We start from the raw sequence: 17,045 nt of genomic DNA, 5'->3' as shown, positions 1-17,045 counted from the left end.
ATGGCAAGTGGTTTTTAGTTGTAGAACTCTTTTGCCAAATAAGACATTTTAGAGAACTCCAAGATACAAAATATATAAAAGGAAAGGTTCTCTGGAACATTCTGAGAACCCAAGTCATCCCAGCTCAAACACCTCTCATATTCTTTCCTCCCAAGCTTGGCAGTACCTGAGGCACCAAGAAAGCCACTGGGAAGTTGCTGGTGCAATACTGTGACTTATAATAAATATACATTTGATCACTCAGATGACCAAACTGAGAAATATATAGCTGGTCTTCCTCCATAGTTCCTGGCTCATAGTTCCCCATACCCTTGGAATTTCCTGAGCAATAGGAGTCATGGGAGAAACTTTTGTTATAACATTTTGTATCCTGTTCCCAGTTCTTGAAAATGTTTTAGAGCCATAAAAGTGAAATGGGTGTCTTGCTATTCATAACAAGCCTTTTCCACCGCAACTGGTTTTATGTTAATGAGGTGAATTTTGGAAAGCACCTAAGGATGGGAGCTGGTTGCCAGGGGCGCCAACCTTGAATAGAGGGGTAGAACTTTCAGTCCCAACCCCTGATTTCCAGGGAGGGCAAAGGGGATAGCAGTTGAATCAATTACTAATGACCAGTGAATTTATCAATCATGCCTATGAAATGAAACCTCCATAAAAACCAAAAGGAGGAGTTTGGAGAGTTTCCAAGCTGAGGAATCAGAACACTTCTATTAGCACCATGCCAGGCTCCAAACTCCCTGTGGACAGAAGCTCCTTTGTTTGAAACCTCGCCCTATGTATCTCTCTTCATCTGGCTGTTGATTTGTATCCTTCAGTATCCTTTATAATAAATTGGAAGTCTAATGAGTAAACAGGTTTCCTGAGTTTTGTGAACCACTCTTGCAAATTAAGCAAACCCAAGGAGGGCATTGTGGGAACCTCTGATTTATAGAGAGCTACATGCTCTAGCACACTGGCTGAGCCACTAGCTGTGTGATTTGTTTAATCTCTAGGTGGTCACAAAGCACCGAGCTGATCTCCCTGTGCTATGCAGCTGCTTCCCACTAGCCATCTATTTTACATTTTGTAGTGTATATATGTCAATGCTACTCCCTCACTTACCCTGAGAAAACCATAATTCAAAAAGAGTCATGTACCACAATGTTGACTGCAGCACTATTTACAATAGGCAGGACATGGAAGCAACCTAAATGTCCATCGACAGATGAATGGATAAAGAAGATGTGGCACATATATACAGTGGAATATTACTCAGCCATAAAAAGGAACGAAATTGGGTCATTTGTAGAGATGTGGATGGAACTAGAGACTGTCATACAGAGTGAAGTAAGTCAGAAAGAGAAAAACAAATACCTTATGCTAACACCTATATATGGAATCTAAAAAACAATGGTTCTGATGAACCTCGTGGCAGGACAGGAATAAAGACACAGACGTAGAGAATGGACTTGAGGACACGAGGTGGGGCCGGGGTGGAAGGGGAAGCTGGGACAAAGTGGAGAGATGTTATTTAAAGGTACAAACAGGCAACCAGCAGATATATAAGTCCTGGAGATCTAATGCACAGCATAGTCATTATAACAAAAATAGTGTTATAAATTTCAAAGTTGCTAAGAGACTAGATCTTAATCGTTCCCACCACAAAAAAAGAAATGACACATGTGATAGAGGTGCTAGCTAACGCCAAGGTAGTAATCATATTGCAATATAGAAATGTATCAAACTATTACATTTTACACCTTAAACTTACACAGTGCTATATGTCAATTATATCTCAATAAAAATAAATACAAAAAATGTAATCATGAGCAAATATTCAATTTAATTATATTTAACAATTAAGCCTGATTTTTTTCAGCACTAGAGATAACCACAGTGAACCAAAGCAGGTGTGGTTACAGCTTTCAAAGCCCTTCCATACATATTGGGGGAGGCAGACATGAGTTAAATAGTTGCCCAGATAATATAAAATCACAACTGTGAAAAGGACTAAGAATATTAGACAATGGGAGTGTCTCATAAAGAGAATCAACGGATCAGGGGATAGAGGAAAGCTTCCTTCCAGAGGAAATTTCTGAATTGAGAGCCTTATGATGAGTAAGTGTCAATCAGGTCAAAGAGGAGGAAAGAATATTATTCCAGGCAAAGGAAACCAGTGTGCAAAGGTCTTGTAGCAGGACATCCCCTCTTCTGAGGCGCTAAAAAAAGTCAATAGAATAAAGAGAGTAAGGAGCAGTATGGTTCAAGAAGGGGCTGAGGGTAGAGGCAATTAATCAATTTAGTAAACATTTCCTGGGAACCTGCTATATCCCTACTATCGCCATAGGTACAGAGAAATCACAAAGTGTTAAAGCATTTTTCACTCAAGGAACTACTGAATCTGTCAGAAGATGGACACACACGCAAACCCCTAAATATAATGTTATCGGTATTGTAATAGGGGCAAGAACAAAATGCTGTGGGAGTGCAATAATTAATTCTGATTGAGGAGGACCGAGAAGGAAGGAATTGTGGAGCCTCGCATTGAGTAATTAACATTTGAGCTGACTCTTAAACGTATTCCAGACAACAGCATAAAGAGGTGCGAGAGGTAGAAATAGTGATCGTAAAATCTATTAAATAATTCCTTGGAAGAATCTATTTTGGGGAACAGTTATTCTCTTTTCTTTTTGCTTCATAATTTCCAAAACGTGAAATGTTTATCGCATCTTTCGGCATTTCTCAACTTCCGCCACTAGGTGGCAAACATTTCCAAACTATGGCAGCAGCCTGTACTGAACGTCAGAGCCTGTTGGGACACATTTTTGAGGCTGGCTCTCCAGCAATCACAAACCGAATAGTCTAAAACGTTCTCATTATTGTCATTTTGAGCACCTTGACTGTTCTTATGAAATAAAAGATAGCAACAGGAACAAAATTGCATTAAAAAGTAAACAGGTTTTATTGGCAGAAATTAAAATTCTGTTCTTTTAACAACAGAGCCTTCCACTTCAGGCTCAGAACAAGGCCAGAGAAGTGGAGCAGCCCCAACACAGATTTTTCATCTCCATGGCAACCTTTTTAGCTCCATGCACAATTAAAGCCACAGTATCATTTTTTCAGGAAGAAAAAAAAATAGACTACTGGCTGGCATTCATTCTTTAAAAGGAGTTGGAGAAATTAAATTGATTCTAATTAGTGAGGCTGACTTATAAGGAGGAGGGAATAAATTTGAAAATGCTTCACATAAGCAGCTCTATATTTCCCCTCCATCAGGAAATGAAAATAGTATTTTCTGCAATTTGATGTACTGACATTATCACTATCCTCTTTAGCTTTCTTTGACAACAGCTCTTTTGTGCCAGGCTTTCTCAAAAATCCAGCTTAATTCCCCTTTAGGCTATATTTATGGATGAAAAAAATCCGTTCAATCCATTAGCAATTAGATATAGACCAGATGGTCTGGAAAGTGTTGGGACTCCCTCAGAATCCTGGAATAACCTCATCTCCAGGTCCTGTGCTCGTTTCCTCTTTTGAAGACATTTCTGGGTTTTTAGTTGTCAGTGAGAAAATCTATAGAGCTCACATTCCCTCTGTCCTGAAAGGGGTTGTTCAGAATTTCTGAAGGGTTCAAAAAAAAAAAAAGAAGATTTAAAGGATTAAAAGTGAAACATAAAGTTTAGTGGAACAAGAATTTGGTATATGAAGAACAAATGATTGCTGAAGGATTTTATGACTTAAAGACTTTTCAATATTATCTATAATGACATTTGAAATAGAGTGAAGATCAGCTCACTTACTCCTTTAAAAAATTATTAATAAAGAAAGAATAATACTAATGGGACCTGAGCTTTCATATTATTTCATGAACGCAATAACATGAAAGACTTAGTCGAATTTAAGACATTTCTGAGATTCCTGAGGATGTCTTATAATAGAATATTATTCCATGAAAATCATAAACATATATATGTATTTTTTTTCTTTCCTTTAGGAATACACAGGTATAGTCCTTCCTGAAATCAGAAAGATGGGAAAGAAGACTTCTCATGGACCCTTTCAGTCCCAGCATTCTACGTTTTTACAAGTGTGAAATGCAGGTACTATGGCACTGTTTTTTCATTCTCTTCAGCCATAGTTAACATCCTGTAAAAATGGCTGAGAGAAATAGAGCAGCAGCCTGTGATCCAGCTCACTTGTGGGTAGATGCTGTCATTGCTTTTAAAATGTACTATCATTATCCCCTTTCTTCATAGACAAATTGAGACAAAGATTAGTTAAATATCTTTCCCAGCACTAAGTCCACCGTAGATGATATATGTTTCTGTCTGTCCAGCATGCCTTGGTTAACTACACTCACTTCATTCTTATCTAGAAGTAAATGAGGCAGCCCCTAACCCTGGCCCAACAGCAGACACGGGCAAAGATGGAATTCCATCTCCTGGCCAAAATGATGCATCCAGGAATGGACATGGGACATAAGCTTTGCCAGTGGAAATCGTTTATGTCCTGGGAAAGTGAACATTTCTTTTTGTTTGTGGGGCAAATGTAAACCTGGAATTACTGGTGGTCATTTTTTCCATCTTATAGGGAGAACTTGTCTTAAAATGAAGCCAACACAATTAAAGCAAAGAAAATAAACACTTTTACACACAAATAATTTTTAACACATTGATATAGAGGCCTGGTTAGATTTTAACTGTGAAGTGAAGAAAGAAAGAGAGAATATGTCTAATGATACTGTCTAATGAGCTCGTATAGCTAGAGCCTGACAAACTCATCTGGATCCTTATAACTTGTAAGCATGTGGAGTTTTTAGGTTTTTTAATTATTAATTTTACCTTTTAAATTATCATGTAGTCAAATTGACTTTTTTTCCATGTACAGTTCTATGAATTTTGGCACTTGTATAGCTTCAAGTAACCACCACGATTATTAGGATATGGAGAGAGTTCCTTCTATTACCTCAAACATCTCCCTCATGCCATTACTTTTTAGCCATACCTCCCCGTACTCCTAACCCTTGGTAACCATTCATCTGTTTTCCATGTTTATAGATTTATCTTTTTGAGAATGTCGTATAAATGGAATCACATAGTATACAACCTTTTGAAACTGGCTTCTTTTCCTCAGCATAATGCATTTGAGATTCATCCAAATTGTGGCGTGAATCAATAGCTTGTTCCTTTCTATTGCTGAGTGGTATTTCATTGCACAGATGTATCACAGTTTATCCATTCATTCACTGAAAAACTTTGGGCTGTTTTCGGTTTTGGAGAGACTGCTATATAAGCATTTGTGTACAGGGTTTTTTTTGTGAACATAGCTTTCATTCCTCCAACAAGTGAGAGTTGCTGAGTCATGGTACATATATGTTTAACCTTATTAAAAACTGCCCAAGTGTTTTACATATTTTCATCACCAATAGCAAAGTATGAGAGTTCTATTTGCTCCGCATCCTCTTCAGCACTTGATGTTGTCAATATGTTTTGTTTTTGTGTGTAGTTGTATCTCATTATGGTTTAACTTTACATTTCTCTTATGGCTAATGATGTTGAACATTTTTAAAATATATTGATTTGCCATCCTTATAACCTCTTTGGTGAATGTCCAAACTTTTGATTATTTTCAAAATTAGTTTATTTTATTAATGTTGAATGTTAAGAATTCTTCATATACTCTGGATATATGACTTGCATTTTCTCCCAGGTTGTAGCTTGTCTTTTCATCCCCTTAAGAGTTTCTTGTACAGAGCAAAAGCTTTTAATTTTGATGAAGTCCCATCTATCATTTTTTTTCTTTTATGAATTGTGTTTTTGGTGTCATGTCTAAAAATTTTGCTTAACCCCAGGTCCTAAAACTTTTCTTTTATGTTCTCTTCTAAGCCCCTTAGGTGATTCTAATACAAAGTTAAGTTTGAGAAGAGCTACCACTCTATCCAGGAAGCATATATTCTACTGTATTTGATGAAAAATCTGGCTTGAGACTAACCTACATCCACTGCTGGATTCAGGCAGAAACAAGTATATTTGGTCAATTTGCCAAACAGATCTTTGGAAATGAAACTATACGAAGGACTGAGAAACTTCCCAGAGAAATTCATGCTAAAAGATAAGAAAGCCAGACACACTCAGCCAATGATTGAGCTTTAAATTTGGGTGGGGAAGTATTTCTTAGTATAACATGACAAGTGTTGGTGTATAAATTAGAGGTCAAAGTTCATTTCTAACCGATTTAAATATCCAGTTGGTCCAGCACTACTTATCGATAAGAACAACATTTCCTCCATTGAAAGTATTGATGCTTTAGTTTTCTATCAGGTGACCAGATTATGTATGAGTCTACAACTGTATCCTCTATCCTGTTCTATTGATCTCTTTGTCTATACTTACCCCATACTAGACTGTCTTATTAGCTGCATTTTAATTATTGATAGGTCCCCAACTTTATTTTACTTGTTCACGATTATATTGGTTCTTTTATATCCATTGCTGCTTTGTGAAAATTTCAAAATCAACTTGTCAATTTACCCCTGAAAAATCTACCAGACTCTTTATTGGGATTTTATTAGCATGTATAGCAGTCATGAACATGATATATCTATTTATTTGACGCTTCTATAATTTCTCTAAGCAGTATTTTGTGATTTTCATTGTACAGATCTAGCTGCACTAGCCCTCTGCAGATGGAAAGCACACTAATGAACTAAGCCAGAGAAGGACCTCAGGGCAGGAGGAGATCAGAAGTCAGTGAAGCATCAGTGAACTCCAGGAAAGCTAGTGTCACATGGGAATCACCTTCCTTCTCCTCAAGTACATTTACATTAAGAGTATGTTTTTCGGACTTTCCTGGTGCAGTGGTTAAGAATCCGCCTGCCAATACAGGGGACATGGGTTCAATCCCTAGTCAGGGAAGATCCCACATGCCTTGGGGCAACTAAGCCCGTGCACCACAACTACTGAGCCTGCGCTCTAGAGCCCACGAGCCACAACTACTGAGCCTGCATGCCACAGCTACTGAAGCCCGTGTGTCTACCGTGCGTCTAGAGCCCGTGCTCCGCAACAAGAGAAGTCACCGCACTGAGAAGCTGGCGCACTGCAGCGAAGAGTAGCCCCCGCTCGCCACAACTAGAGAAAGCCTGCGCACAGCAACGAAGACCCAATGCAGCCAAAAATAAATAAATAAATAATAAATAATTAAAAATAAAATATATGATAACATGGCCATTATTTTTTTTAAAAAAAGAGTATATTTTTCTACTTGAAAATAATATTGTACTAGCTAGCGTAAGAATCCCCTTTACTTAGAGTCACTAACTGTAGATGTTAACCACGTCTGCAAAGTACCTTCACAGCAACACCTAGATTAGTGTTTTTTTTTTTTTTGATTAGTGTTTGATTAAATCATTGACTACTATATCCTGGCCAAGTTGACAAAGAAAACTAACTGTTATACCAAGAAATGACAACAGCCACCAGAAGCTGGAAGAAACAAGGAATGGACTCTCCCCTTGGTCCTCTGGAGGTAGCGGCTCTGCCGACACCTTAATTTCATACTTTTAGCCTCCAAAACTGTGAGAGAATAAATTTCTGTTGCTTTAAGCCACCAAGTTTGTAGTAACTTGCTAGAGTGGCCCGGAGAAATTAATACAGGTGGTTTGGAACTATAGATTTAGAAATCATAGACAAAATAGAAGGAGGAAGAAGAATGAGATGGAAGATGCGGTATAACAGAAAAGCAAGAGAAAAAAATGTTTCAGAAGGTGGCCTATACTATCAAATGCAAAAGAATGATCAAGCAAGATAAAGATTAAAAGATTTCATTAGGTTTAGCAACAAAGGTAGCAATGAGAATCTTTTTGAAAACAGTTTCATTTTAAAGAACAAAAGCAGATTTTTAACATGCAGAATGGTTACTGGTTAAACGAGGACTTATAAATGGTCATTCTACATCTCTTTTTTGTGTTTTTCAAAATGCTTGAGTTTGAAGAGGAGGAAGGGTGTAAGGCTGTAGTTAAAGAGATATGCAGGGTTCTTGAGGGAACAGGCATGTTTGTAATATAAAACTAGGCAAGAGACATAGTACCTTTTCCATCGTAAACATCGGGGAAGAATGAGTTCAGACAAATTGAACATGGGATTTAAGGAAGCTGTGGAAGATCTTGTGTGATGGTCCCTATTTTCTATTTTCTCTGCAAGTTTAAGGGGAAGTTATTTATTAAGAGTGAAGGGTGAAGCCTGGAGTTAGAAAGTTTTGAAATGAAAAAAAAAAAAATTTTTTTTTTTGAAATAGCCCATCTGGACAATGGGAGAGAAAGCTGGTTACAAAAAATAATAGAATATTTCTGCACAATGCTGAATATACATTTCCGTTTGAAAACTATCAATTTATAGTGGCACCAAACATAATAATGGTTCTTGCTATAATGCTCAGATTCCAGGAAAAAAAACAAAAGAGGACTTTTGGATTGATCTAGTGTTCGCATGTCATCAGTTGGGGACAATGGAAGGACAAATTAATGATGATGAGGACAATACAAGAGAATAGTTGAAATGATGGACGTATTTCTAGGCTCAATAGGCTTTTTTTTCATATTTGTTTTCTGTCCCTGTACTCCAGCACCTAATCTGAACAAATGAGATGCCATGCTGTCCAAGAAAGAAAAGCAGTCATGAAAAGAAAGCTTCCAAAAGGAAGCAAAGGGCAGAAAGAAATGGGGTGGGTTGGGGAGGTCATAGAAGTTAGAGGTAAGGGCCAGAGGAGAATGACAGGTATGATAGACTTGGATTATGGGTGTGGCTATGTCATTTTCTTCATTAAATTTAGATGTTTAAAACAATGATTATGCATGAATGCTTTTCTAGGGATATTTCTAAAGAGTTGGAGTAGGAAGGGTAGAGGCAAGCAAGGACAAAGCAATCTAACAAAAGTGAAGGCATTCCTACAACAGATTTGGTGTGATTCTCCCCTAGGGTTGCCAAATAAAACATATGATGCCCAGGTACATTTGAATTTCAGATAAACAATGAGTAAAAATTTTACATAAATATGTTCCAAATATCTCATGGGATATAGTTACTCTTAAAAAGTACTCGTTCTTTATCTGAAATTCAAATTTAACTGGGTGTCCTGTAGTTTTATTTGCTAAATCTGGCAACTCTATTGCTCCTCCCCCAATAAAAATGGTTTTTAGTCAATTTTGCCAAGGAGTAGAATTAAACAGCAACATCTCCCCTGGGAGAGATTAAAGTGCTAGATTTTTTTAAAATGTTGCATTTATAATGTCTGTACCATGAAGTTTCTTGAAAAGGTATTCAAAATTTTAATCACAAGTGTGTGTGTGTGTGTATGTGTGTTTTATTCTGAATTCTTCTTTATTTTATTATTTTCCTTCTACAAAAGAGATTATATTTGATAATATATCCCAGAAATAAGTCTGATGCTTATTAAAGTATAACTGGATTGAAGCTCTTTTCAGATTATGACTGCTTCCCCTCATCCTGGAGATATCTAAATGAAACCTAAGTCATGAATGAGTGAGTACCGTTGACAGACCGCATGGTATGCCATGAAAGCCTACCCTAAGCAAAAAGGTTGGATGTCTGGAACTAAAGACAAAGAGAAAATGCCTGATGAGATCCTTTAAATTGAAGCCACTAAAGATGACATAATAGAAGTGAATACAGGAAGATAATGACTCCATGTCAGACATTGTCCTAAGTGCTTCATGTATATTAATTCTCATCACAATCTTATGGGTCAGATATTATTAATATCCACATTTTGTAGATAACAAAATTAAGAGGTCAAGTTCAAGATCACTCAGTTAGGAAAGAGCAGAAAAAGGATTTGAACATAGGCAGTTAGGCACCAGAACATGTGCTCTTAACCAATGAACTATACTTTTCTAATATACTCAGAAAAGCTTTAGAATGAAAAGATATTTAGGTAAACACTGTTACAAAAGAAAAATGGTCTTACATATAGGTGGACAGTAAATGTTGGTTAATCGATTGTCTAAAATATTCTCTATCCTCAGGACAGCTAAAGCATTGCTCATTCTTCTATTGCAGCATTTATAACACTGTCTTGAATTTTTTTGTTATTTAGATATTTTCATGTGGTAAATGATGACCTCTTTTGCATTAGGAATCTGGTATTTATATTCTTATTCTTAGCTCTTAGCAGAATGCCTTGTACATAGCATTAGTGTGATTAATATGTAAACAAATGAATACAAAAAAGAAAGAGTGAATTCTAAAGTTTTAAGTTAGAATTCAAACTTTTTCTGTTTTGGAGGCATCAATCTTCTATAAATTTTTCTAAATATGCCATGAAATTAAGGTAGAAAAGGAGGTGGCTTTCTAGTGTGTAATGCTGGAGAGCCAAAAGCATTGCAGGAATAGACTCTGGCTTGGCATATTTTATATTTATGCAGAAAAACTACCTCAAGTGCCTTTTTGTAGTTTTCCTGATAATGCTAATCTCATCTGATTAGTTGTATTTTAGAAATTGATGGGGGTAAGGGAAGATTATTTGGACAAAATTAGATACTTCTCAGTGCAAATTGTAGAGGAAATCTTCAATTAAATTTGTAGTATTTCATCTTTAAGTACTAACATGAAAAGACCATCAATGGCACTGAAATTAAAAAATGGAAATTATAGATTATATACATAATATATAATAATATATATCTTTCAAATATATGTATACATATATTTAAAAACTGTGTTAGCTATAGCAGTTTTTGTTAAAACAAGAATATGTTTAGGCCTCATTTATGTAATTAAAAAATAATTCTTAAAAGTCTAGTAGAAGTTTGTTATCAGTAATCTAAGCATTATATGTAATGTCATTAAATTAATTTACAATCATGGAGAACAGGTGATACACTCTGAGAAATGTTGGTTCTTAAAGATGTTAAAAGCATGTTTACATGAAAAAAAATCTGATTGGCAAAGTGACACACACCTATAAAAATTCCAAAAATATGAACAAAAAATGAAAGCCTTCCTTAATTTTGGGAGTGGGAGATGAGATGAGGTCAAGTATGAAAGGAGCATGAGTCTGAAATGTCTGTTGTAAATATTATTTGGTGATAAAATTCTTACATTATAATAGACCATCTTGACTTGCACACTTCAAAATAGCCTTTCAAAATCATTTGTGTCCCTCCAAGGTGAATTATAGCACATGACTGACCTTTCTCTCTTTCTAAAGAAAATACATTGTCTAAAACCAGTTGTATTTCTAAAACTAATGTCATCCTGTGAATTCTTCTTCATGCACAATGAACACTCTTTAAATATCTTTTCCTTCTATTGGCAGCTAATACCCATTATAATAAAGAAATGTCACTGTTTTGCTTCCAAACTGAAAAACTAGCAGTTATTCAACTTTTGTTTAACTTTTTGGTAAACATTTGGAAAACTAGTAAATTGTTCCAGACTTAATGTATCTTCTCTTAGATTATTTATTGGGAGTATCAGTTTTGAATCCAGAGATCACCTTAATGCTATCAAAAGCCATCATCAAAATGACCTGTTAATTTGAGACAACACAAGAAGAGTCTATTAATTAGGTTGGTTTAGCAATTGTCTACAGTGCCAGGGCAGGGTATTTCACAGTTGTTTAACGAGTGCCTCCTCCATCCTAGCGCTGTTTATTCTGGGGATACAGCAGCAAACAAGACCAGGTCTTCATGTGGCTATATCAATCAGAATCATCTTGTGTGCTATCCAGGGATTGACTCGATGGTAGAATGAGCAGACTTTAAGAAGACCTGCATTAATTGCCATCACTCTTTAAGGCTGAGTCTGGCATTCTTAATGATTTCTTTTTTAGAGTCTGCAATCTTAATATGAAAGCTTTTGAGACTTTGGATTGAGATGTAATTCCCCCCAATAAAGTGGAATATATAGGAAGAGTTCTATAGTTTCATATTATATATATACTGTATAGTTATAGTTACATATTATATATAACTCTATGTATAGTAACTATAACTATAACATGTATAATAATTATATGTAGTTATCAGAAGCTATGGTAAGGAAATGTTTTAAAATGTTCACCATCAGTACGTCAAACGTATGGAAAAGTAAATCAGCAAAAACTAACCCATGAACACATACATTGACTCTTTAATTCAACATTTAACAATTATTTATTGAGTACTGTGCTAAAGGCTGAGTATAGTGTGGTAAACAAAATACTCCCTCTGCCTACCCTCCTAAAACTTAGAACTTAGTGGAAGAGATCAGCATTAAAAACATAAAACAATAAGTAAACACAAAATGTTGAGTTCTACCATTAGTTGTGCAAATAAACAGATTGCAGTTGCAAAGAATTACAGTAAGGCCTAGTTTAAATTGCAGGAGGTGGTCATAGTAGACTAGGAGTTTTGTCTGACCCATCTTTGCAATAAGGGATTTCTTAAAAACTCTGGCTGGAATTTAGCATGTCGACATTATTATCTACATATGGCTTTTATGTGTGATACACCAACTGTGTGCTTCACTCTTATATTACCTTAAAATCTTGCATATGTCATAATAATCGCATCAAATATGATTTGGCCATTTAAAATTTCTACCCCTTTCTCATTAGTAAAATGAACTTGACCATATGACACATCTCTAGAGTTAATTAGTGATATGAGGTGAAATACAACTGATGACACGTATGTACATTGGTTAATGTCTTATAAATTAAAACGGTATATAAATCTTACTCTAAGCTGTGTGTAGAAATTATCTGGTTAAATATCTTTCTTTTCTGTCTTCTGGTGGAGAAATAAGCTTTCCCCAGAAAAGGCTGAGCAATATGGGGATGTTAAGCTTGGACAGATGTCTATATTCCCTTCACTTGGAGTTTGACAAGCAATACAACATGGAAAAAGGGCTGTAATGGTGGACGAAAAGCGATAAACAGGAGGAATGAGAGAATGGGGTAAATCTGGGGCTGATTGAGCTGCATGATGACTACTTGCAAAAAGTTTTTAGAAGAGCTTTCATAATGAGAAAGTTTCTGAGTAATAATAACAACAATAATAGCTTCCATTTCTTATATACCTGCAATGTGTCTGGCCCAGTGCTTCACAAAGACTTTCTCGTTTGAATTTCTTGACAGCCCCATTTAGTCAGAATTATTATCCCTGCTTTACAAGTATGGAACTGAGACTCAGAGAGGGAAGCGACTTGCCCAGTGTTACACAGCTCATCAAAAGGAAGAACCAGGATTCAAACCTATGTCTATCTGACTCCAAGGTCTTTTTGTTATATTGCATTGCCTCCTCACTGAAGGAGAACTGTTTACAATTTTCCTAAGCTTTCTTGGCAATGTGGAAACTATTTATTCAGGGCCTAGAAGATGTGGAACACGTCATTAAATGTGCAAATTGATTTGTGTTAAAATCAATGAATTTTGAGTGAATATTTCACAAATGACTTCTTAAAGGTGCTGTATTTAGTATTTGCATAGCACTATGCCATGCCACGCTTTGGTATAGAGCCAATGTATTCCCATGAAAAATAGGTATTGAGCACTCCAGAGGCAAATGAAACTCCAAATTATTCTTTTTAAAAAAAATTTTTTAACATCTTTATTGGAGTATAATTGCTTTACAATGTTGTGTTAGTTTCTGCTTTATAACAAAGTGAATCAGCTATACATATACATATATCCCCATATCTCCTCCCTCTTGCATCTCCCTCCCTCCCACCCTCCCTATCCCACCCCTCTAGGTGGTCACAAAGCACCGAGCTGATCTCCCTGTGCTATGCGGCTGCTTCCCACTAGCTATCTATTTTACATTTGGTAGTGTATATATGTCCATGCCACTCTCTCACTTCGTCCCAGCTTACCCTTCCCCCTCCCCATGTCCTCAAGTCCATTCTCTACTTCTGCGTCTTTATTCCTGTCATGACTCTAGGTTCTTCAGAACCATTTTTTTTTTTTTTAGATTCCATATATATGTGTTAGCATATGGTATTTGTTTTGCTGTTTCTGACTTACTTCACTCTGTATGACAGACTCCAGGTCCATCCACCTCACTACAAATATCTCAATTTCATTAATTTTTATGGCTGAGTAATATTCCATTGTATATATGTGCCACATCTTCTTTATCCATTCATCTGTCAATGGATACTTAGGTTGCTTCCAAGTCATGGCTACTGCAAATAGAACTACAATGAACATTGTGGTACATGATTCTTTTTGAATTATGGTTTTCTCAGGGAATAGGCCCAGTAGTGGGATTGCTGGCTCGTATGGTAGTTCTACATTTAGTTTTTGAAGGAATCTCCATACTGTTCTCCATAGTGGCTATATCAATTTACATTCCCACCAACAGTGCAAGAGGGTTCCCTATTCTCCACACCCTCTCCAGCATTTATTTTTTGTAAATTTTTTAATGATGGCCATTCTACTGGTGCGAGATGATACCTCATTGTAGTTTTGATTTGCATTTCTCTAATGATTAGTGATGTTGAGCACCCTTTCATGTGTTTGTTGGAAATCTGTATATTTTCTTTGGAGAAATGTCTATTTAAGTCTTCTTCCCATTTTTGTTTGTTTTTTTGATATTGAGCTGCATGAGCTGCTTGTAAATTTTGGAGGTTAATCATCTGTCAGTTGCTTCATTTGCAAATATTTTCTCCCATTCTGAGGGTTGTCTTTTCATCTGTTTATGGTTTCCTTTACTGTGCAAAAGCTTTTAAGTTTCATTAGGTCCCATTTGTTTATTTTTGTTTTTATTTCCATTTCTCTAGGAGGTGGGTCAAAAAAGATCTTGCTGTGATTTATGTCATAGAGTGTTCTGCTTATGTTTTCCTCTCAGAGTTTTATAGTGTCTGGCCTTACATTTAGGTCTCTAATTCATTTTGAGTTTATTTTTGTGCATGGTGTTAGTGAGTGTTCTAATTTCATTCTTTTACCTGTAGCTGTCCAGTTTTCCCAGCACCACTTCCTGAAGAGGCTGTCATTTCTCCATTGTATATTCTTGCCTCCTTTATCAAAAATAAGGTGACCATATGTGTGTGGGTTTATCTCTGGGCTTTCTATCCTGTTCCATTGATCTATATTTTTGTTTTTGTGCCAGTACCATACTGTCTTGATTACTGTAGCTTTGTAGTATAGTCTGCATCCTGATTCCTCCAGCTCCATTTTTCTTTCTCAAGATTGCTTTGGCTATTCGGGGTCTTTTGTGTTTCTATACAAATTGTGAAATTTTTTGTTCTAGTTCTGTGAAAAATGTCAGTGGATTCCTTTTATTTCTTTTTCTTCTCTGGTTGCTGTGGCTAAAACTTCCAAAACTATGTTAAATTATAGTGGTGAGAGTGGACAACCTTATCTTGTTCCTGATAGTAGAGGAAATGGTTTCAATTTTTCACCATTGAGAATGATATTGGCTGTGGATTTGTCATATATGGCCTTTATTATGTTCAGGTAAGTTCCCTCTATGCCTACTTTCTGTTGGGTTTTTATCATAAATCGTTATTGACTTTTGTTGAAAGCCTTTTCTGCATCTATTGAGATGATCATATGGTTTTTCTCCTTCAATTTGTTAATATGGTTTATCACATTGATTGATTTGCATATATTGAAGAATCCTTGCATTCCTGGGATAAAACCCACTTGATCATGTTGTATGATCCTTTTAATATGCTTTTGGATTCTGTTTGCTAGTATTTTGTTGAGGATTTTTGCATCTATGTTCATCAGTGATATTGGCCTCTAGTTTTCTTTCTTTGTAACAACTTTGTCTGATTTTGGTATCAGGGTGATGGTGGCCTTGTAGAATGAGTTTGGGAGTGTTCCTCCCTCTGCTATATTTTGGAAGAGTTTGAGAGGATAGGTGTTAGCTCTCCTCTAAATGTTTGATAAAATTCGCCTGTGAAGCCATCTGGTCCTGGGCTTTTTTTATTGGAGGATTTTTAATCACAGTTTCAATTTCAGTGCTTGTGATTCATCTGTTTATATTTTCTATTTCTTCCTGGTTCAGTCTCGGAAGGTTGTGCTTTTCTAAGAATTTGTGCATTTCTTCCAGGTTGCCCATTTTATTGGCATATAGTTGCTTGTACTAATCTCTCATGATCCTTTGTATTTCTTCAGTGTCAGTTGTTACTTCTCCTTTTTCATTTCTAATTCTATTGATTTGGGTCTTCTCCCTTTTTTTCTTGATGAGTCTGGCTAATGGTTTATCAATTTTGTTTATCTTTTCAAAGAACCAGCTTTTAGTTTTATTGATCTTTGCTCTTGTTTCCTTCATTACTTTTTCCTTTATTTCTGAAATCTTTATGATTTCTTTATTATTTCTTTCCTTCTACTAATCTTTATGATTTCTTTCCTTCTACTAACTTTGGGGGTTTTTTTCTTCTTCTTCTTCTTTCTCTAGTTGCTTTAGGTATAAGGTTAGGTTGTTTATTTGAGATTTGTCTTGTTTCTTGAGGTAGGATTGCATTGCTATAAACTTCCCTCTTAGAACTGCTTTTGCTGCATCCCATAGGGTTTTGGGTCATCATGTTTTCCTTGTCATTTGTTTCTAGGTATTTTTTGGTTTCCTCTTTGATTTCTTGAGTGATCTCTTGGTTATTAAGTAGTGTGTTGTTTAGCCTCCATGTGTTTGTATTTTTTACAGGTTTTTTCCTGGTATTGATATCTAGTCTCATAATGTTCTGGTCAGAAAAGATACTTGATATGCTTTCAATTTTCTTAAATTTATCAAGGCTTGATTTATGACCCATGATATGATCTATCCTGGAGAATGTTCCATGAGCATTTGAGGAAAAAGTGTATTCTGTTGTTTTTGGATGGACAGTCCTGTAAATATCAAGTAAGTCCATCTTGTTTAACATGTCATTTAAAGCTTGTGTTTCCTTATTTATTTTCATTTTGGATTATCTGTCCATTGGTGAAAGTGGGGTGTTAAATTCCCCTACTATGATCGTGTTACTGTTGATTTCCCCTTTTATGGCTGTTAGCATTTGCCTTATGTATTGAGGTCCTTCTATGTTGTGTGCATAAATATTTACAATTGTTATATCTTCTTCTTGGACTGA

General features: G+C 35.9%; 1 long non-coding RNA gene across 3 annotated transcripts in view; it reads left to right on the top strand.

The window, feature by feature from the left end:
- The window catches only part of LOC309626442, a 130,776-nt gene extending 119,701 nt beyond the window's left edge, over nt 1–11,075 (top strand). For 2 of the 3 annotated variants that reach the window (XR_014243197.1, XR_014243198.1), the window contains exon 3: nt 3,974–11,075. This is a non-coding gene — a long non-coding RNA (uncharacterized lncRNA). The remainder of the gene's footprint in view (nt 1–3,973) is intronic. The other variant, XR_014243199.1, reaches the window with a different exon arrangement.
- The last annotated feature ends 5,970 nt before the right edge of the window (nt 11,076–17,045 follow it).

The sequence above is a fragment of the Balaenoptera borealis genome (genome assembly GCF_965194805.1).
Source record: "Balaenoptera borealis genome assembly, chromosome: 1".
NCBI classification, from domain to species: domain Eukaryota; kingdom Metazoa; phylum Chordata; class Mammalia; order Artiodactyla; family Balaenopteridae; genus Balaenoptera; species Balaenoptera borealis.
The sequence above is the reverse complement of the archived record's forward strand: the minus strand, read 5'-3'. Positions and strand labels throughout refer to the sequence as shown.